Source organism: Herpailurus yagouaroundi, unplaced genomic scaffold (assembly GCF_014898765.1).
Source record: "Herpailurus yagouaroundi ecotype Mexico unplaced genomic scaffold, PumYag 221, whole genome shotgun sequence".
NCBI classification, from domain to species: Eukaryota; Metazoa; Chordata; class Mammalia; order Carnivora; family Felidae; genus Herpailurus; species Herpailurus yagouaroundi.
In genome coordinates this window covers 222,016-236,857 of record NW_024412452.1, presented here as the reverse complement: position 1 = coordinate 236,857, position 14,842 = coordinate 222,016, and the positions used below count along the sequence as shown (strand labels likewise).

At 50.2% G+C, this 14,842-nt stretch overlaps 1 protein-coding gene across 7 annotated transcripts in view; it reads right to left on the bottom strand.

Moving 5' to 3' along the window:
• The window catches only part of CAPG (capping actin protein, gelsolin like), a 15,681-nt gene extending 12,455 nt beyond the window's left edge, over window positions 1-3,226 (bottom strand). Inside the window, exon 1 of one of the 7 annotated variants that reach the window (XM_040458351.1) lies at window positions 3,142-3,226. The gene's annotated coding sequence lies outside the window, so the exon portion shown is untranslated. Of the gene's footprint in view, window positions 1-1,390; window positions 1,443-2,017; window positions 2,194-2,683; window positions 2,877-2,913; window positions 2,978-3,141 lie in introns of those variants that run through there. The other 6 variants (XM_040458356.1, XM_040458355.1, XM_040458354.1 and 3 more) reach the window with 6 other exon arrangements.
• Window positions 3,227-14,842: the final 11,616 nt, after the last annotated feature.

Below are 14,842 nucleotides of genomic sequence, written 5' to 3'. Positions count from 1 at the left end.
ATTCTGTGCTGCCAGTTAACTGTCCAGAAAGGCATCTCACCCCTGCCCGTATGTTAGAATCATCAAGCTCAAAAAAATCCCAATGTCCGGGCCACACACCAGACAAGTTAAAATCAGACTCTCTGGGATGCAGCCTGGACATCGTGTTTGAGAAGTCCCAGGTGACTCACTCAGGGCTGAAACTCCTGCTGTCCCATCGGACCCCTGCCCCCCCTGGCTCCCGGCTCTCCCAGGTAAGGGGCCCCCTGACCCGAGGCCTTCTCACTCCTCTCCCTTCCAGCCGCTCTGCCCAAGGCCACAGCTCCTTGAGCTTTCTCAGTAGCACATCCACCCCTCGTCCATCAACGCCACACCACCCTCCAGGCCCGTACCAAACCCCAGCTGTCCAAGGAGTCTTCCAGGACATTCGGTAGCCTCAGCCTTCTGGGACTTCTCCCAGCAGCCCCCTCACTCAGGAGCGTGTACTTCAGTCTCTGTTTGCAGGTGTCTTACAGCTTCACGCCTCAGCCAGAGCAGCAGACTTGCCTGACCCTCCTGCATTCCTCAAGTGGCCCACGACAGGGTCTATTCAATTCCACACAAAGTCTACCCTGGGAACATGGCACTGGGCAGAATGAGGGTGGTGAGGATGGCAGGGGCACAGAAAATGAGGAAGAACCATCCGTGTCTCATGGTCTGACTGGAGGGGGCAGGCAAGGAGGGAGCCGTCACACCCAGCGGGGCCACAGACAAACTTTCTCTAGGTGGAGAATGTCACAGAATCACAGATGTCAGCATCAGAAGGAGCCTAAATGCTCTGCATCTGCCTCCCAACACATGCCCATACACACACAGTGCAAGAATCCCTTCTATGGCATCCCTCACCATCCTCCTCTTGAACACTTCTGGTGATGGGGAACTCACCACCTCACAAGGCAGCCTCCTCCATATATACCTTTTAGGTTAAAACCTTTGCTTCCTCCCACTTTGCCGTAGTGCACTAAGTTATGGATCTGCCAGCCTCCCCCACTAGACTATAAAGGCCTTTTGGGCAGAGACGGTATTTTGCCTCTCTAGCTGGAACCTGAAGGGGAGTAAAATATACCACCCCAAAATAAGCCTCTTTGGCCTGATGATTATATTTTAAACTGGCTGGTTTTCTTTCTTTCTTTCTTCTTCTTTTAAAATGACTATTTTTAAGAAGCTGCAGATACAGGTGAAGTTCTGAAAACCAAGTAGAAGTTGCCCTATGTAGGAGATGTTTACATTTATAAGGAAATCTCCATAGGTGAGGGTATCTCCCCACTAGATCAGGAAGGGAGACCCTGGTGGCCAGCCCTCACTGGCCTAAGAGGGTCCCAGCCAACAAGTCCCAGGGGCCGACTCCCTCACCCACCCTCGCCACTTTCACCTTTCCGCAGCTCTCCTTCCTCCCGCTTCTGCTTTTCAGGCTCCAGTGCCTCCCTGCCCGCCCCACCCAGCTTCTCACTTGGAATCAAAGGAGAAAGCAGCCATGTAAACCTGCATAACAATCTTGCCCTTGTTTACCACGCCCTTCCCGGTAACCTCCCGTAACAGACCCCCAGCATCTCTTGTCTTTAGCAGAGATGGTTATTTAAGGTGATGGCTTCATTTCAGGGAGTTTTCCTGGGTCTCTCCCAAGTATTCAAGAGGTATATACGTTATTAAACTTTTGGTTTTCTCCTATTAATCTGTCTTATATCAATTCAATAGACTGGCCAAACTCCTTAGACGGGAAGAAGGGAAAACTTTCCCACCGCTGCAAGCCCCACCCTGTGCCTGGCACCCTGCAGGCGCTCGGAGGGTGCGTCAGAGGCACAAGACCTGTGGGGGCTCACTAGAGCAGCTGGAGCCAGAGAGAGAGAAAGAGAGAGAGAGAGATTTCACAGGCTGGGACAGGCTGCAGCCCCGGGGGCAGAAAGCAGAGGCTGGGGAATCCAGTGAGACTGTCAAGGGGCCAGGCGTTGGGCAGGATGCACACGGAGCATCCACAACCTGGACTTAGGAAGGGACTTGCCTTTGAGGACACCCTGGGGGACCTGCGGGGGCGAGGTGTCACCATGATGCGTACTTTTAAGGCAATGCTTGACAACTGTCAGAGCAACAGCGTCCTCCGGTGCTCTCTGCCCTCCTCAGACGCTGACTCTGTTGACCGCTACAGGTCCCTTCACCTCACAGTCCATTTGCCCCTAGTTCTAAAATGAAACAGCCCCTACCCCTCTCCCCAAGAGAGGGTAGAAGGGTGATTGTCAACTCTAGAAATGGCAACAAGTCTTTCCAGCCTGGGATGGGGGCATTCAGGAAAGGAGCTGGGTCCAGAGGCCTCGCCTGGGGACTCCTTGGCCAGTGCTCTTTCCCCTGACACCAAGTGGGATCCCTCCTCCACCTTCCCCCACCCCCCTTCTTCTCCCCTTCCCCTACCCCAGGCCAAGGACCAGACCCCAGCAGAAGTCTTGCTGAATTTGCAAAACAGTGCGCTGTGCTACAGTTTGAATTCCTGCTGGGAAGGAAGTCCTGCTCTCCCCCTCCCCCCACCACTGCAGTCCACCAGTCTACGGTCGGGCCAGCCCCGTCTCAGGGACTGGCATCCTCAAATCTGGCAGGAGGTCGGGCACCACCTCTCCCACCAGCCCGGACACGCCTGACCCTGGAGTTGTTTGTCTGTATCCCGAACCCAACCCGCCTTCCTCCGGGGGCAGCCGTGGGGCTCCAGACAGACAATACATGCACCTGGAGCCTGGCACAAAGCTGCCAGGAAAGCGGGCTGGGGGACCAGAAGTCCTGGACAAAGCGGCTTCCAGAAATGCGAGCCTCTGTTTCCAGACCCTGGCGGCCAGCCCTCACCCCTCTAAGAGGGTCCCAGCCAGCAAGTCCCAGGGGCCCACTCTCCCACAGCCACCTTGCCACTTTCACCTTTCCGCAGCTCTCCTTCCTCCCTCTTCTGCTTTTCAGGCTCTTCTGCCTCCCGCCCCGCCTCACCCAGCTTCTCACTTCACAGGTCCCCTCCCTGGCTGCCCCGCCCACATGCTCCCCCCCCCTTCTGCCCCCACCCCGCAGACCCTTGTCCCCTCCCTCGCGGGGGACAGTGCCAAGGGGCTGGCCTCTCTGCACGGAGAGCCCCGGGAAAACTACCACACTCACCAGCCTCCGGCGTTCGTGTCTGCCTGCCCCCGGCCGCTGTGGGTTAGTCACATTTCCTGGGTGGGGTCACTGCCTCTGCAGGACTTTTTCCTCCTCCCCCAGACTTTGTCTTTCTCCTTGCCCAGAAAGCATCCATTTGATTTGGTTGTTTTTTGTTTTTTTGTTTTTTAAGCTCACTAATGAGGGAGTGTCTGGGGTCTAGGAAACATTCTTTGCTGTGTCCTGCAGGCCAAATACCTCTCGAGTCTACCTTGGGTCGTTCTTCTTGTTCACCAGATGTTTACTGACACAGTCTGGGCACTGGGCGCTCTGAGGGTCAGCCATAAAATGAAGGGAGGTTCGGGGCGCCTGGTTGGCTCACTCGGTAGAGCATGTGACTCATGATCTTGGGATTGTGAGTTCGAGCCCCACACTGAGCATAGAGCGTACTTTAAAAAATGAAAACAAACATAAAAAGAAGGGTGGTTCTGGCTCAACCCAGGGGCATCTTGCCTACATCACATCATAGGACCCTAGAGCTAGTCTTGTCCAACTTGCTCGCACGCTTTCTAAAGGAGGATACCGAGGCCCTGAGAGCACAGGTGGCTTGCACAGGGATGGGACTCAGGTCACATAGGAACGGGAAGGAGGGGCAGTGTAAAGGAAGCTTCCATTTCCTTCTGAATCCTTGTAGAGGTATGAAGCAGAGTCTGTGTGTGCCCCAGGAGAAGGTGGGCACCCAGTTAGCCACACTTGTGCTCCTCAGCCTAGGTCTCCGGTCTGTCTGTCCTGGACACAGGTCTGCCCTGGCCCAGGGCTGGTCCACAGGCTCATTAGAGATAAAGCTCAGGCTTTAGGGTCAAGGCCCCACCCAGGAGGCAGCAAGTCGGGCAGTGGAACTAAGTCAATCCACGTGTCAAAATTTCTGGACCAGAGCAAGATGGGACGTTTTCTTCAGAGAATGCAGACTAGCAGGCATCTGAGTGTCTCCACGGCCAAACTGCTGGCCTTAAAAATAGGGTAATCTGGGGGCGCCTGGGTGGCTCAGTCGGTTAAGCGTCCGACTTCAGCCAGGTCACGATCTCGCGGTCCGTGAGTTCGAGCCCCGCGTCGGGCTCTGGGCTGATGGCTCAGAGCCTGGAGCCTGCTTCCGATTCTGTGTCTCCCTGTCTCTCTGCCCCTCCCCCGTTCATGCTGTCTCTCTGTCTCAAAAATAAATGTTAAAAAAAAAAAAATAGGGTAATCTGGGTTGTAATATCAGCAAGAGGCTTGTCCTCACAAGAATCAGAGACTGGGCAGATAACCTGGCAGAATGGAAAGAGTTGAACAGTTTGGCTACTTACTGGCTGTATTTAGTCTCCTGGAGCCTCACTGTGCCCGATCTGTAAAATGGGCATAAAGATAAATGCAAAGATTGACATCATAAAATTAATTAGCAAATAGATACTCAGTCAGCCTAGACTTCTTTTTCTTCCCCCCAAAGAGAATTTACTAGGGGACCCCAATACATGTGCCAGGCACCTCAGCAAGTAGTCCCCCCCCAACCCCCACCTCCCACCATGAACTCATGGTGGAGCCGGCAGGGGCATGGGAAGTTAAACCACACATCACCACCCCTTGTCCAGCCTTCTCTCCCACCCTAGCAAGGTTTACCCACTCTAGTCTGCACTGGCACATAACCAGGGTGGCTTTTAGGTTCTGGACTCTGTGCATGACCAAGGACACAAGGACAACTGGGAGTCACTGTTCTCCACATTTGAGCCTCACTTGGCTAAATTTGGCCCCATCACCACAAAAATCAAAAGAGGTTTGCAAATTAACAATGAAACAAGAGCAGATCACTCAACCTGGGAATCCCAAGCACCTTGGAACTCAAACAATGCTAAAGACATTGTCTGGTAACCAGACTCTAAAACTTCTTTTTTTTTGTTTTTTTGGTATGTGTGTGTGTGTGTGTGTGTGTGTGTGTGTGTGTGTTTAAACCAGACTCACATTTTTCCTCTCCCTCCGGTCTGGTCTCCCCCAGCAGGAATGCTCAGTTTGTCCCAGATGGAGTAAAATAAAACATTTCTTTAGCAAGCATCCGCCCTCTCCCACCCCTCCTTTCGGGAAGTGGGAAGACGCAATTAGGCAAGCGGGTGTGACCCAAAGAGGAGAGGGAGGAGAGGGCACCCCGAGGAGGCGGCCCTGGGCCAGCTGAGCCTCTCCGACTTCTATAGGGGAACCTGGCGCTGGCGGTCAGACCTTGGAATGCTACTTGCCTAACAGCACCTTGCTTGGTAGCTTGGGGCCCTCCCCCCACATGGGAATCAGAGAGGGGCCCAGCTTGGATGGGGGAGAGGGGGGAGGTTTGCTGCTGAGCCGGCCGCATCCAAGTGGACCTAGAATTGAGGTGGGTATTGGGGAGGCTAACAACAGCTATGCAGTGCAGAAAATTCTGCCAGGGGATTGCAGTGTCCAGATCCTTGGTCTCAATCAAGCTCTAACTACTGTTATCTGTCCCTGCTGCTGTCTGACCCATGAGTGCCTGCTATGTACTCAGTGCTTTATTGTTATTATTATTAGTTTTTAGAAAGAGAGAGGGAATCCCTAGCAGGCTCCATGCTCAGCGCAGTGCCGGCTGCAGGGCTCAATCCAATGACCCCGGGATCATGACCTGAGCCGAAATCAAGAGTTCCACACTCAACCTACTGAGCCACCCAGGCCCCCTGTACTCAGTGCTACTACCACTACTATAGGAGGTGGTTCTGTCCTCAGGCCTACTACTGTCATAATTATGCATAATTATGCTTAATGGACAGAGAAGTGTCCGGGAGGCTCAGAGGAGGTGACTTGTCCAGGGTCACACTGCCAGTTCAGTAGCAGAAGCAGGATTCTAGCCCAGGCTGGTCTAGCTTCAAAGCTGATGTTAGACCTGCAATACCTCACCCTTCTCTTTTTCTTTTTTCTTTTTTTTTTTAATTTTAGTTTTCATTTTTGAGAGAGAGAGAGAGAGACAGAGTGTGAGCGGGGGTGGGGCAGAGAGAGGGAGTCACAAAATCTGAAGCAGGCTGCAGGCTCTGAGCTGTCAGCACAGAGTTGGATCATCTCCTGGTCCTGAGTTCAAGCCCCACATTGGGAGTAGAGTTTACTTTTAAAAAATAAATAGAAGGGGCGCCTGGGTGGCGCAGTCGGTTAAGCGTCCGACTTCAGCCAGGTCACGATCTCGCGGTCCGTGAGTTTGAGCCCCGCGTCGGGCTCTGGGCTGATGGCTCAGAGCCTGGAGCCTGTTTCCGATTCTGTGTCTCCCTGTCTCTCTGCCCCTCCCCCGTTCATGCTCTGTCTCTCTCTGTCCCAAAAATAAATAAACGTTGAAAAAAAAAATTAAAAAAAAATAAATAAATAAAATAAATAGGGGCACCTGGGTGGCTCAGTCGGTTAAGTGTCAGACTCTTGATTTAGGTTCAGGTCATGATCTCGAGGTTCCTGGGTTCGAGCCCCACATCGGACTCTGTGCTGAAATTGCAGAGCCTGCTTGGGATTCTCTCTCTCCCTCTCTCTCTCTCTCTCTGCCCCTCCTCGGCTTGCTGTCTATCGATAAATAAATAAATAAACATTTAAAAACTTTTAAAAATTAATTAATTAAATTTATTTAAAAAAAAATCCAACCAGCTTGAATTTCACTGAGGCCCCACTGATGGGGTTAGAGAAGCAGTTGAAAGCTTGGTTCTACCCCTTTCCATCTAGGCCATGCTGGGCAACCACACTTCACTGAGCAGTGCTTAGAAACCTCCACTTGTCCACCGTCCTCGGACAACTGCTCACCCTGCAGACTCAGCTGAAATATCTGTCCCCTGAAATGTGCAGCGATCCCTGCCTCCCTCCTCTGTGGTCCCCAGTACTCTGAGCGTCAAGGCCTCTGGACTATCTGGGTCCACAGCTTCCATGGGAAAACTTTTCAACCATATCCCACTAGCAAAGGTGGAACTGTATCCACGGGTGATCGAGTTGCCCCTGGCCCGCTTCCCAACAATTGTGCCCTGCCAAAGCCCAGCTAGGCATAGTCTTCCCAGAGCATTCCCATTTTCTACATTTTTTAGGTAAAATTGACAGTGAAATGCACAAATCATAATCATATAGCTCAATGAGTTTTGGCATATGCAAACACCCAAGTAAACCAACATCCTACCGAGATATAAAGCACTTCCACCCCCGTAGAGAGTTCCCTTGCCACCACTTTTTATCATCTACTCCATGTGTCCCTCTCCCAACACACCGTTGGCTCTTCCAGCCCAGGAGCTATGTCAGGTTATCCTTGTGAACTAAAGTGTCCAAGGGCAAGCCATCTTAAGATGGGCCACTTTGGCACAAAGATTATATTGAGTTAAAAAGCAAGACGAACCTGGACGGGTCACTCGGTTAAGCATCTGGCTCTTGATTCTGGCTCAGGTTATGATCTCATGGTTTGGGAGTTTAAGCCTTGCATTGGGCTCTACACTGACAGTGCAATACCTGCTTACCTGCTTGGGGTTCTCTCTCTCTCTCTCTCTCTCTCTCTCTCTGCCCCTCCCCTCCTCTAAATAATCATTTTAAAAAAAGCAATCAAAACCTAGCAGATTCAGGAAAACCTCTTTACTCCCTTTCCCTTCCAGATGCCTAAAAAGAATTTAGATAGAGGGCCTGTTCCAGAAAGACAGCTATCACTATGAATAACTACATTATACTATGAACTAGATATAGTAGATAGGAAGGAACCTAACAAGGCCTGTTTGAGCAAAGTCCTGTATATCCCATTGTTTCTGAGTGGCCTAGAAAACATTTACCAAACGTTTACTTTTTTTCATCATCCTGTGAGTTGCATTCTTTCCCTTTGAAGCCCCAGAGCCCTATCACCTTCTCCTTAATTCAGAATGACATATATATATCTCATTTTGCCTGTCTCTGGAATTTCCATGTCTATGTGGGTTCCCCATATGTACGCTACGAAATTTGATTTTCTCTTGTTAATCTGTCTCATGTCAATTTGATTTTTAGTCCCACTAGAAGGATCTTGAAGGGGACAAGAAATACTTGCTCCCCCACAGACCCTGGCACCCTGTAACACATCTAGCAGGTAACAGACACTCAAAAAAAATTATTATTATTATTATTTTTACTAAATGTATTAACAGATTAGAGAGCAAAATTCCCACATTCTTGAATGGCCCCAAGGTATTGTCACCTTGGGAAAGTCACTTAAGCCTTCTGAGCCAAGGTTCCTTGACTGTGAAGGGAAGACAATAACCCAGCCATCCTACCTTAGGGGATTGTGGGTATCCAGTAAGATGACCCATGGGAGGTTCTTTGAAAAGAATAAAGGCCTAGACACACGCAAGCTGCTGTTACCATTATTATTAATAAACTCCTACTTCTAGGACAAACATCTGGCTGAAGGAAACCAGGAGAGAGGCATCCAACACTGACTTCCGGGTTTGGCTACTTGGGCTCCGGCCAATGTCTGGAGCCACCCAAGCTGCCCAGCTCTCTGCTTCTGTGTTCATGGACCCAGGCTTATGGATTGATCTCCGGGGCTAAGAATTTCCTGAAATTGCAAAGGATTCTCCCTAATTGAGTTCCCAACCTGGCTTCTAACTACCCTGCCATATGGTCCTCTCCTAGTCTGTTTCCCATCTGTAAAATGCAGGCACCAGACAAGGAGTCCCTTCTGGGTCCTCTGACTCCAATCCAGAGGCACAGCTCAGGCTGAGATGTTGCATTTCCTCAGCCTGGGAAGCTGGCAGAGATCTGTTGCAACACTTAAAATTCCAACAATCAAAATTCCCCCAAAAATTCCTTTGAAGGCATTGACTCAGGATGGGTCTAGCCTTTATATTTGATCTGTAATAAATTTTTCTAGATCATTTCAACCAGCTCTGAGGAACGGCCAGGGGTCTGGGCTACCATATTTTCTTTTTCTTTTTTTTCTTTAAGTTTTCTTATTTACTTTGAGAGAGACAGAGTGTATGCCTGTGCATACAAGCAGGAGGAGGGGCAGAGAGAGAGGTGAGAGTGCAAGCAAGCTCTGTAGTCAGCACAGAGCCCGATGTGGGGCTCAGTCCCATGAGAAGTAAGATCATGACCTGAACTGAAATCAAGAGTTGAATGCTTAACTGACTTAGCCACCCAGGTGTCCCATGAACTGCCATATTTTCTTTTAAAAGTTATTTTTAAATTTTTTAATATTTATTTATTTTTGAGAGAGAGACAGAGCGTGAGTGGGGAAGAGGCAGAGGGAGACACAGAATCTGAAGCAGGCTCCAGGCTCCGAGCTGTCAGCACAGAGCCCCACGTGGGGCTCGAACTCACAAACCACGAGATCAGGACCTGAGCCAATGTCAGATTGCTTAACCAACTGAGCCACCCAGGGGCCCCATGCCATATTTTCTGAATAAAGCTGTTGAGTGCTCAGAGACATTCTGGGCAGTGACATGCTGGAATTCCTTGGTGACCTCTTGGAAAGTGGGACTGTCCAGTACAGCATGAATGAGTGGGTCAGGAAGAGATCCGGTGGAGCACTGTGGTGGCAAGGAGGGCACCAGGCAACTGGGGCAGGAAGGGAAGGGAGAAAGAAATAAAGGAAGGAAGGAAGAAAGAAAGAGAGAAAGAGAGAAGGAAGGAGAGAAAGAGAAAGATTTATTTCAAAATAATAATAGACTCACAAGAACTTGCAAAAAACACTATGGAGTTCTGATACATGCTACAACCTGGATAAACTTTAAAAAATTTAAAACATCATGCTAAGTGAAAGAATCCCATCACAAAAAACCATGTATTATATGATTTCATGAAATGTCCAGAATAAGCAAATCTGTGGAAATAAATCGTAGATTAATGGTTGCCTAGGGCTGGAGGGGATAAGGTGGTTTAGGGGGTACCTGCTAACAGGTACAGGCTACTTTTTGGGGTGATGAAAATGTTCTGAAATTAAATTGTGGTGATAGTTGCACAAGTCTGTGAATATACTAAAAAATGTTAAATTCTACACTCAATAAAGCAGTCAACAAACACCCAAAGGGCTTTGTAACCTTTGAGCGGTAAAGCCATCCTTGACCCATTTGCACCCCACTTTAAAAATATAGTATAGACAGGGGTGCCTGGGTGGCTCAGTCTGTTAAGTGCTGACTTCGGCTCAGGTCATGATCTCGTGGTCTGTGAGTTTGGGCCCGTGTCAGGCTCTGTGCTGACTGCTCAGAGCCTGGAGCCTGCTTCAGATTCTGTCTCCCTCTCTCTCTGCCCCTCCCCCACTCATGCTTGTGTCTCTCTCTCTCTCTCTGTCAAAAATAAATAAACATTAAAAAAAAAAATATATATATATAGTATAGACAGGTCCCATGTGTCTACCACCCAGCTTCTCCTGATGGAGACATCTTACATAATTATAGTAAATGTACCACCTTCCCCTTTAAAAAATGAAACTCCTGAAGGCCCCAAGCCTTTTCTCCAGTGTCTCAGGTTCAAATTCTCATGATAGTAACTCCTCACCCATGCCCTGAACTTTATACTTTGCAAAACACTCCCACCCCCAGATGGTAACTATACTTAGTGATAGCGATATACTTATGGTAATAAACATTTCCTAATATATATAATTGTCAGTTGTACACCTGAGACTAATGGTCTAATACAATTGACTAATAATTGTATGTCACTATACTTCAATTAAAAAAAACAAAAAAACAACTCCAAAAAACCGACCTCCAAACCCCATTTATGTGAACAGCAAACTGTGAAACACGGTTAGCCAATTTCTTGGTTTTCTTCTTCACAAGAAACCTCGTCCCTCCCTGAGTTCCTTCCCTCTGTAAGGCTGCCAAATTTGGCAAATAAGAATTTTACCTGTCAACCCTATGAGGCAGTCAACTCTAACATATGCTCAGCCAGTGCCGGGAGGGTCTGTTCTTCATTTTGAGAGAGTTCGCAGACTCTTTCAAGAACTGAAAGGGTTCTTGGACCTCCCCTTGCCCAGCGTGGTCCACAGGCCTGGGCTGGGTCTTCCAGGCCGAGTCCTCACTCTGGCCTTTCCTTTCCCAAGTTTACATTCGGCCTGGCTCTGCCTGACACCAGGGCCGACTGCAGCCAGAAGTCTCAGCTCTTGGTGCCTCAGTTTGCCCATCTAGAGGCTGGTCTTGCAGGGGCCGCTGAGGCCATGGAAAGGGCCACAGCGATCCCGGTCGGAGCTGCGAGTCCCGCGCCAGGACTATTGTCCAGATCCAGGACAATGAAAAATTAAGATGGCAACACGCCAGACTTGGCTGGGGTGGGACACGCCACCTCCGGCCCCATCCAGGCCGGAACCCCAGTCCGAACTGCAAGTTCCGGTAGGAGTGGGCCACGGGGCGGGGCCTCGGGAGCTGTGGTCTGCGACTTCAGTGCCAATCCCCAGGCGAGTGAGCCCTCAGGCATGAGTCACGAGGACCGGGACAGCACATTAGACCTCTGGACGCTCAGACTCAAGCACTCGCAGGCCGTGCCGGCCCGCCCCCGTGAACTACAAATCCCAGCAGGCAGTGGACTGCGGGGGCCTCGGAGACCAGGACGCTCAGGACCGGAAAAGATTGACGGGCGTGATGGGATCTTCCATCGTTGGATGGTGGCCGCCCCGGTACGGAGGAGAGGATCTTCTTTCCCGCCAGCCCAGCTCCCCGCCGCCCCTGCACACACTGCTCGACCACGGCGTCGCGGGTCCGAGCCCTCCTCCGCTAACCGGAGCCCGGACCCGCCTTCCCCGCGAGCCTGGGCTGCTACGGAAAGGGAATATGTGTTGGCCCCTCGGCGGTAGGGGGATGCAGAGTTCGCCTTCCTGACCTCTCCTCCATCTCTTAGAACGAACTCCTTTTCCCAGGAGGGAAGAGCAGCCCGGACCCTGAGACGGGACTAAGCCTTTTAGGGTCCTTGTACGGGATGCAAGTCTCTTGGAGAAGCTCTGGGAAGGCCTGGGTTCTCCCGGTCCTGGATGTATGTCCGGATGTTCGGGGCCCGGTTTCGGACCACTGTCAGTACCTGCGCCCAGGCATTAGCTTTACATGGCAGAGTTTGATAAGGCTGAGGGGCTGCCAGGAAGTTATAAGCAGGCAGTCTCATTCAGTAGGTTTCTCTCAAAATGGTCTGCTCACGGCTCGGGGTCAAGGGCCAGACTCTTGTCCTAACTTCCTGGTTATCCAAGGATCGTCTGAGGCATTACAGAAGAGACTTACCTAATCCGTTCAGTACAAGTCAGGAACTCAGTCCAGTCTGCTCAGTACGATGAGCTCACTTCATCCACCTTCCAGAGCCAAGGCAGTGTCTCTCCAGAGGCCTCTTCTCAGCTGATTTCTGGCTCCCAAGTGGGGATTCAGGTTACACCTGTATCGGGAGCAGTGACACCACAGTGGCCAGCAACACATTGGACTTTCTGTCTCCAGCCCTATTTTCAGCTTATACACTTTCTGATCTGATCATGTACTGCTGTGTCCCTGATCATCAAGGTTTATAGGAAAATATCTAAGGTATAGCCACAACCCTGTAATGCCAGTGAGATTTTATTCTTCTGTAGTTAGGTCGAACCAGCTGTTTCCTAGAAACGTTTCATTTAATCTTGGAATAGTTAGAAACCACTCCAGAAAGGATATTCAAAGTGGATTGCCCAGGTTCCCTTGGTAACAGGAGTGGGGGTCATATTAATTAGTCAAGTGGTCTCTAAGCATGCCCATTTCTGTCTGGGAAATTCTCAAAGGCTCGGTTTTCCAAGTATTTTTGTTAAGACAACATGTTGTTTGTTACATAGCCCCTCTGCCCCTAGAGACGAGAGATAGATACCATGGAAACTTGGAGACAACCTTGCCCCAGTCCCTGGACTCTTTAATAAGACTCTCCTGTGATAGCGAACTTCTGCATTCCTGGGCTGAGCACTGGACTCTGGAATCAGTTAGAGCCTGTGTCACTTGCCTGCCATATGCCAAAAGCCATTTTATGCCTGTCCCTGTTTCCTGAAGATCCAGCCTACAGGGCACAGGTAAAGTCACAGGGCAGTGTCAATTAGGTCATCACAGGGAATGTGGCTAAGGGTAAGGTGCAACAAAAGTTGGATTCTTTCCCCTTCAGAGCCATGGGAGCGACTCAGGAACATACCTATTCTGTACATGAAAGTACCTGCCTGCACCTATACTGCTTCTACATCCTGATGCAACTGCAAGATTCCCATTTTGACAGGGTTATTCTTGGCACATGAATGTTTTAAATAAAAGTTTGTTAAAACCGTCATTTAAAGCACAGAGGGGCACCTGGCCGGCTCAGTCAGTACAGCATGTAGCTCTTGGTCTCGGGGTTGTAAGTTCAAGCCCCAGGTTGGGTGTGCAGATTACTTAAAAATAAAATCTTAAAAAAAATAATAAAATCATAAACAGAAACTCATTGTCTTAATAACACCTTCTATCTTGTTTGCACATGTTTTTAAAATCTTCCATTTGTGTAGAGCGTCACAGATTTCTGCAAGGTCCTGGCATCAACAGCAGGTGGTAATTAACCTGGGTTGGTGGTCCTGCAGGCCACGCCCCTTCCTCTGTCTGCCTATCCTCAGGATAAGGACAGGCAGCCACGCTTCTCTTCACCACCAGGGGCCGCCCTTTCCCGTAGAACGTCTGCGGACTTGTAGCGGACCGGGCCGGGGTGAGGGGATCGAGGGCTCTAGTCCCGTGTGTAAGATTGGATGTCCCTGGCCCAAGGCCCAGCATCCACCTCTGCTTGAGTCTCAATTTTTCCGTTGGTAAAGGTGGGGAGGGTGACCTCAGGGCCCTCCACACCCATCAAGGAAGGATGTGGGGATGGAGACACATCCGCTAGCGGCAGTGCCTGGTCTCTCCGAAGGGGGAGTAAAAGGCCAGGCCGGTTTTCCGTAATCTCTGTGTTCACCAGTCCTAGGAGAAAGAAACAAGGAAGCAGCAGGAGTAGCAGATATCTGGCTCACTGGCTCTGAGCTGAAGAGGGAAACCTAGGCAGGTCCATATTACATCTGTCCAGGGAGATAGGGGGTGGAGGAATGAGGGGGTAGAGTGCAGAGAGGGAGGGGAGAGGAGTAGATGCCCTCCCCCCCCTCCCCCCCACCCCACAGGAAGGTAAATAGAGGAAAAGAACCAGTAGGGTAAGGGCACAGTCAGTCACGGATACCCAGAGAAGAGTCCTTGGTAATCCATCTGTATTTAGGGAAGAGAGTTGTTTGCAGGTAAACAGGAAAAGGGTCTCCAGACACTGTGCTTAATGGAGGCCTAGTGGTTGGTGACCAATGGGCAGTAAAGGAGCAAGCTATGGCCTTTCGGAAGAGAGAGACCGAAGATGTTTGCAGAGAGGCAGACTTTTTCTTTTTTTTAAATTCTTACTTACATGTCCCTCTCTCCTTATAAAATGTAGGCTCCAGAGGTCAGGGATTTTTTTTCTGCCATTCTGTGCAGTCTTTCCAGTGCCCAGGCCAATGCCCAGCACATAGTAGGTGCTCACAGAGAGGCAGACTTTGAGTGAGATTTGAGTATGTAGCTCAAATATTTGTTGAGAGCCTCTTATGTGCCAAGCTGTGGGCTGGGCACTTGGAATTTGGCTGTGAACTGAACAGATACAGTCGCTACCCATTTACAGGGCTTCCAGTCGAGTGGGAGTCCCTAGTGTAGCTCTGAAATAAACCTCTAGATCTAATTATGGGGGGAGCCGCAAGAGAGGGTGTATTGTAAGGGAGAGA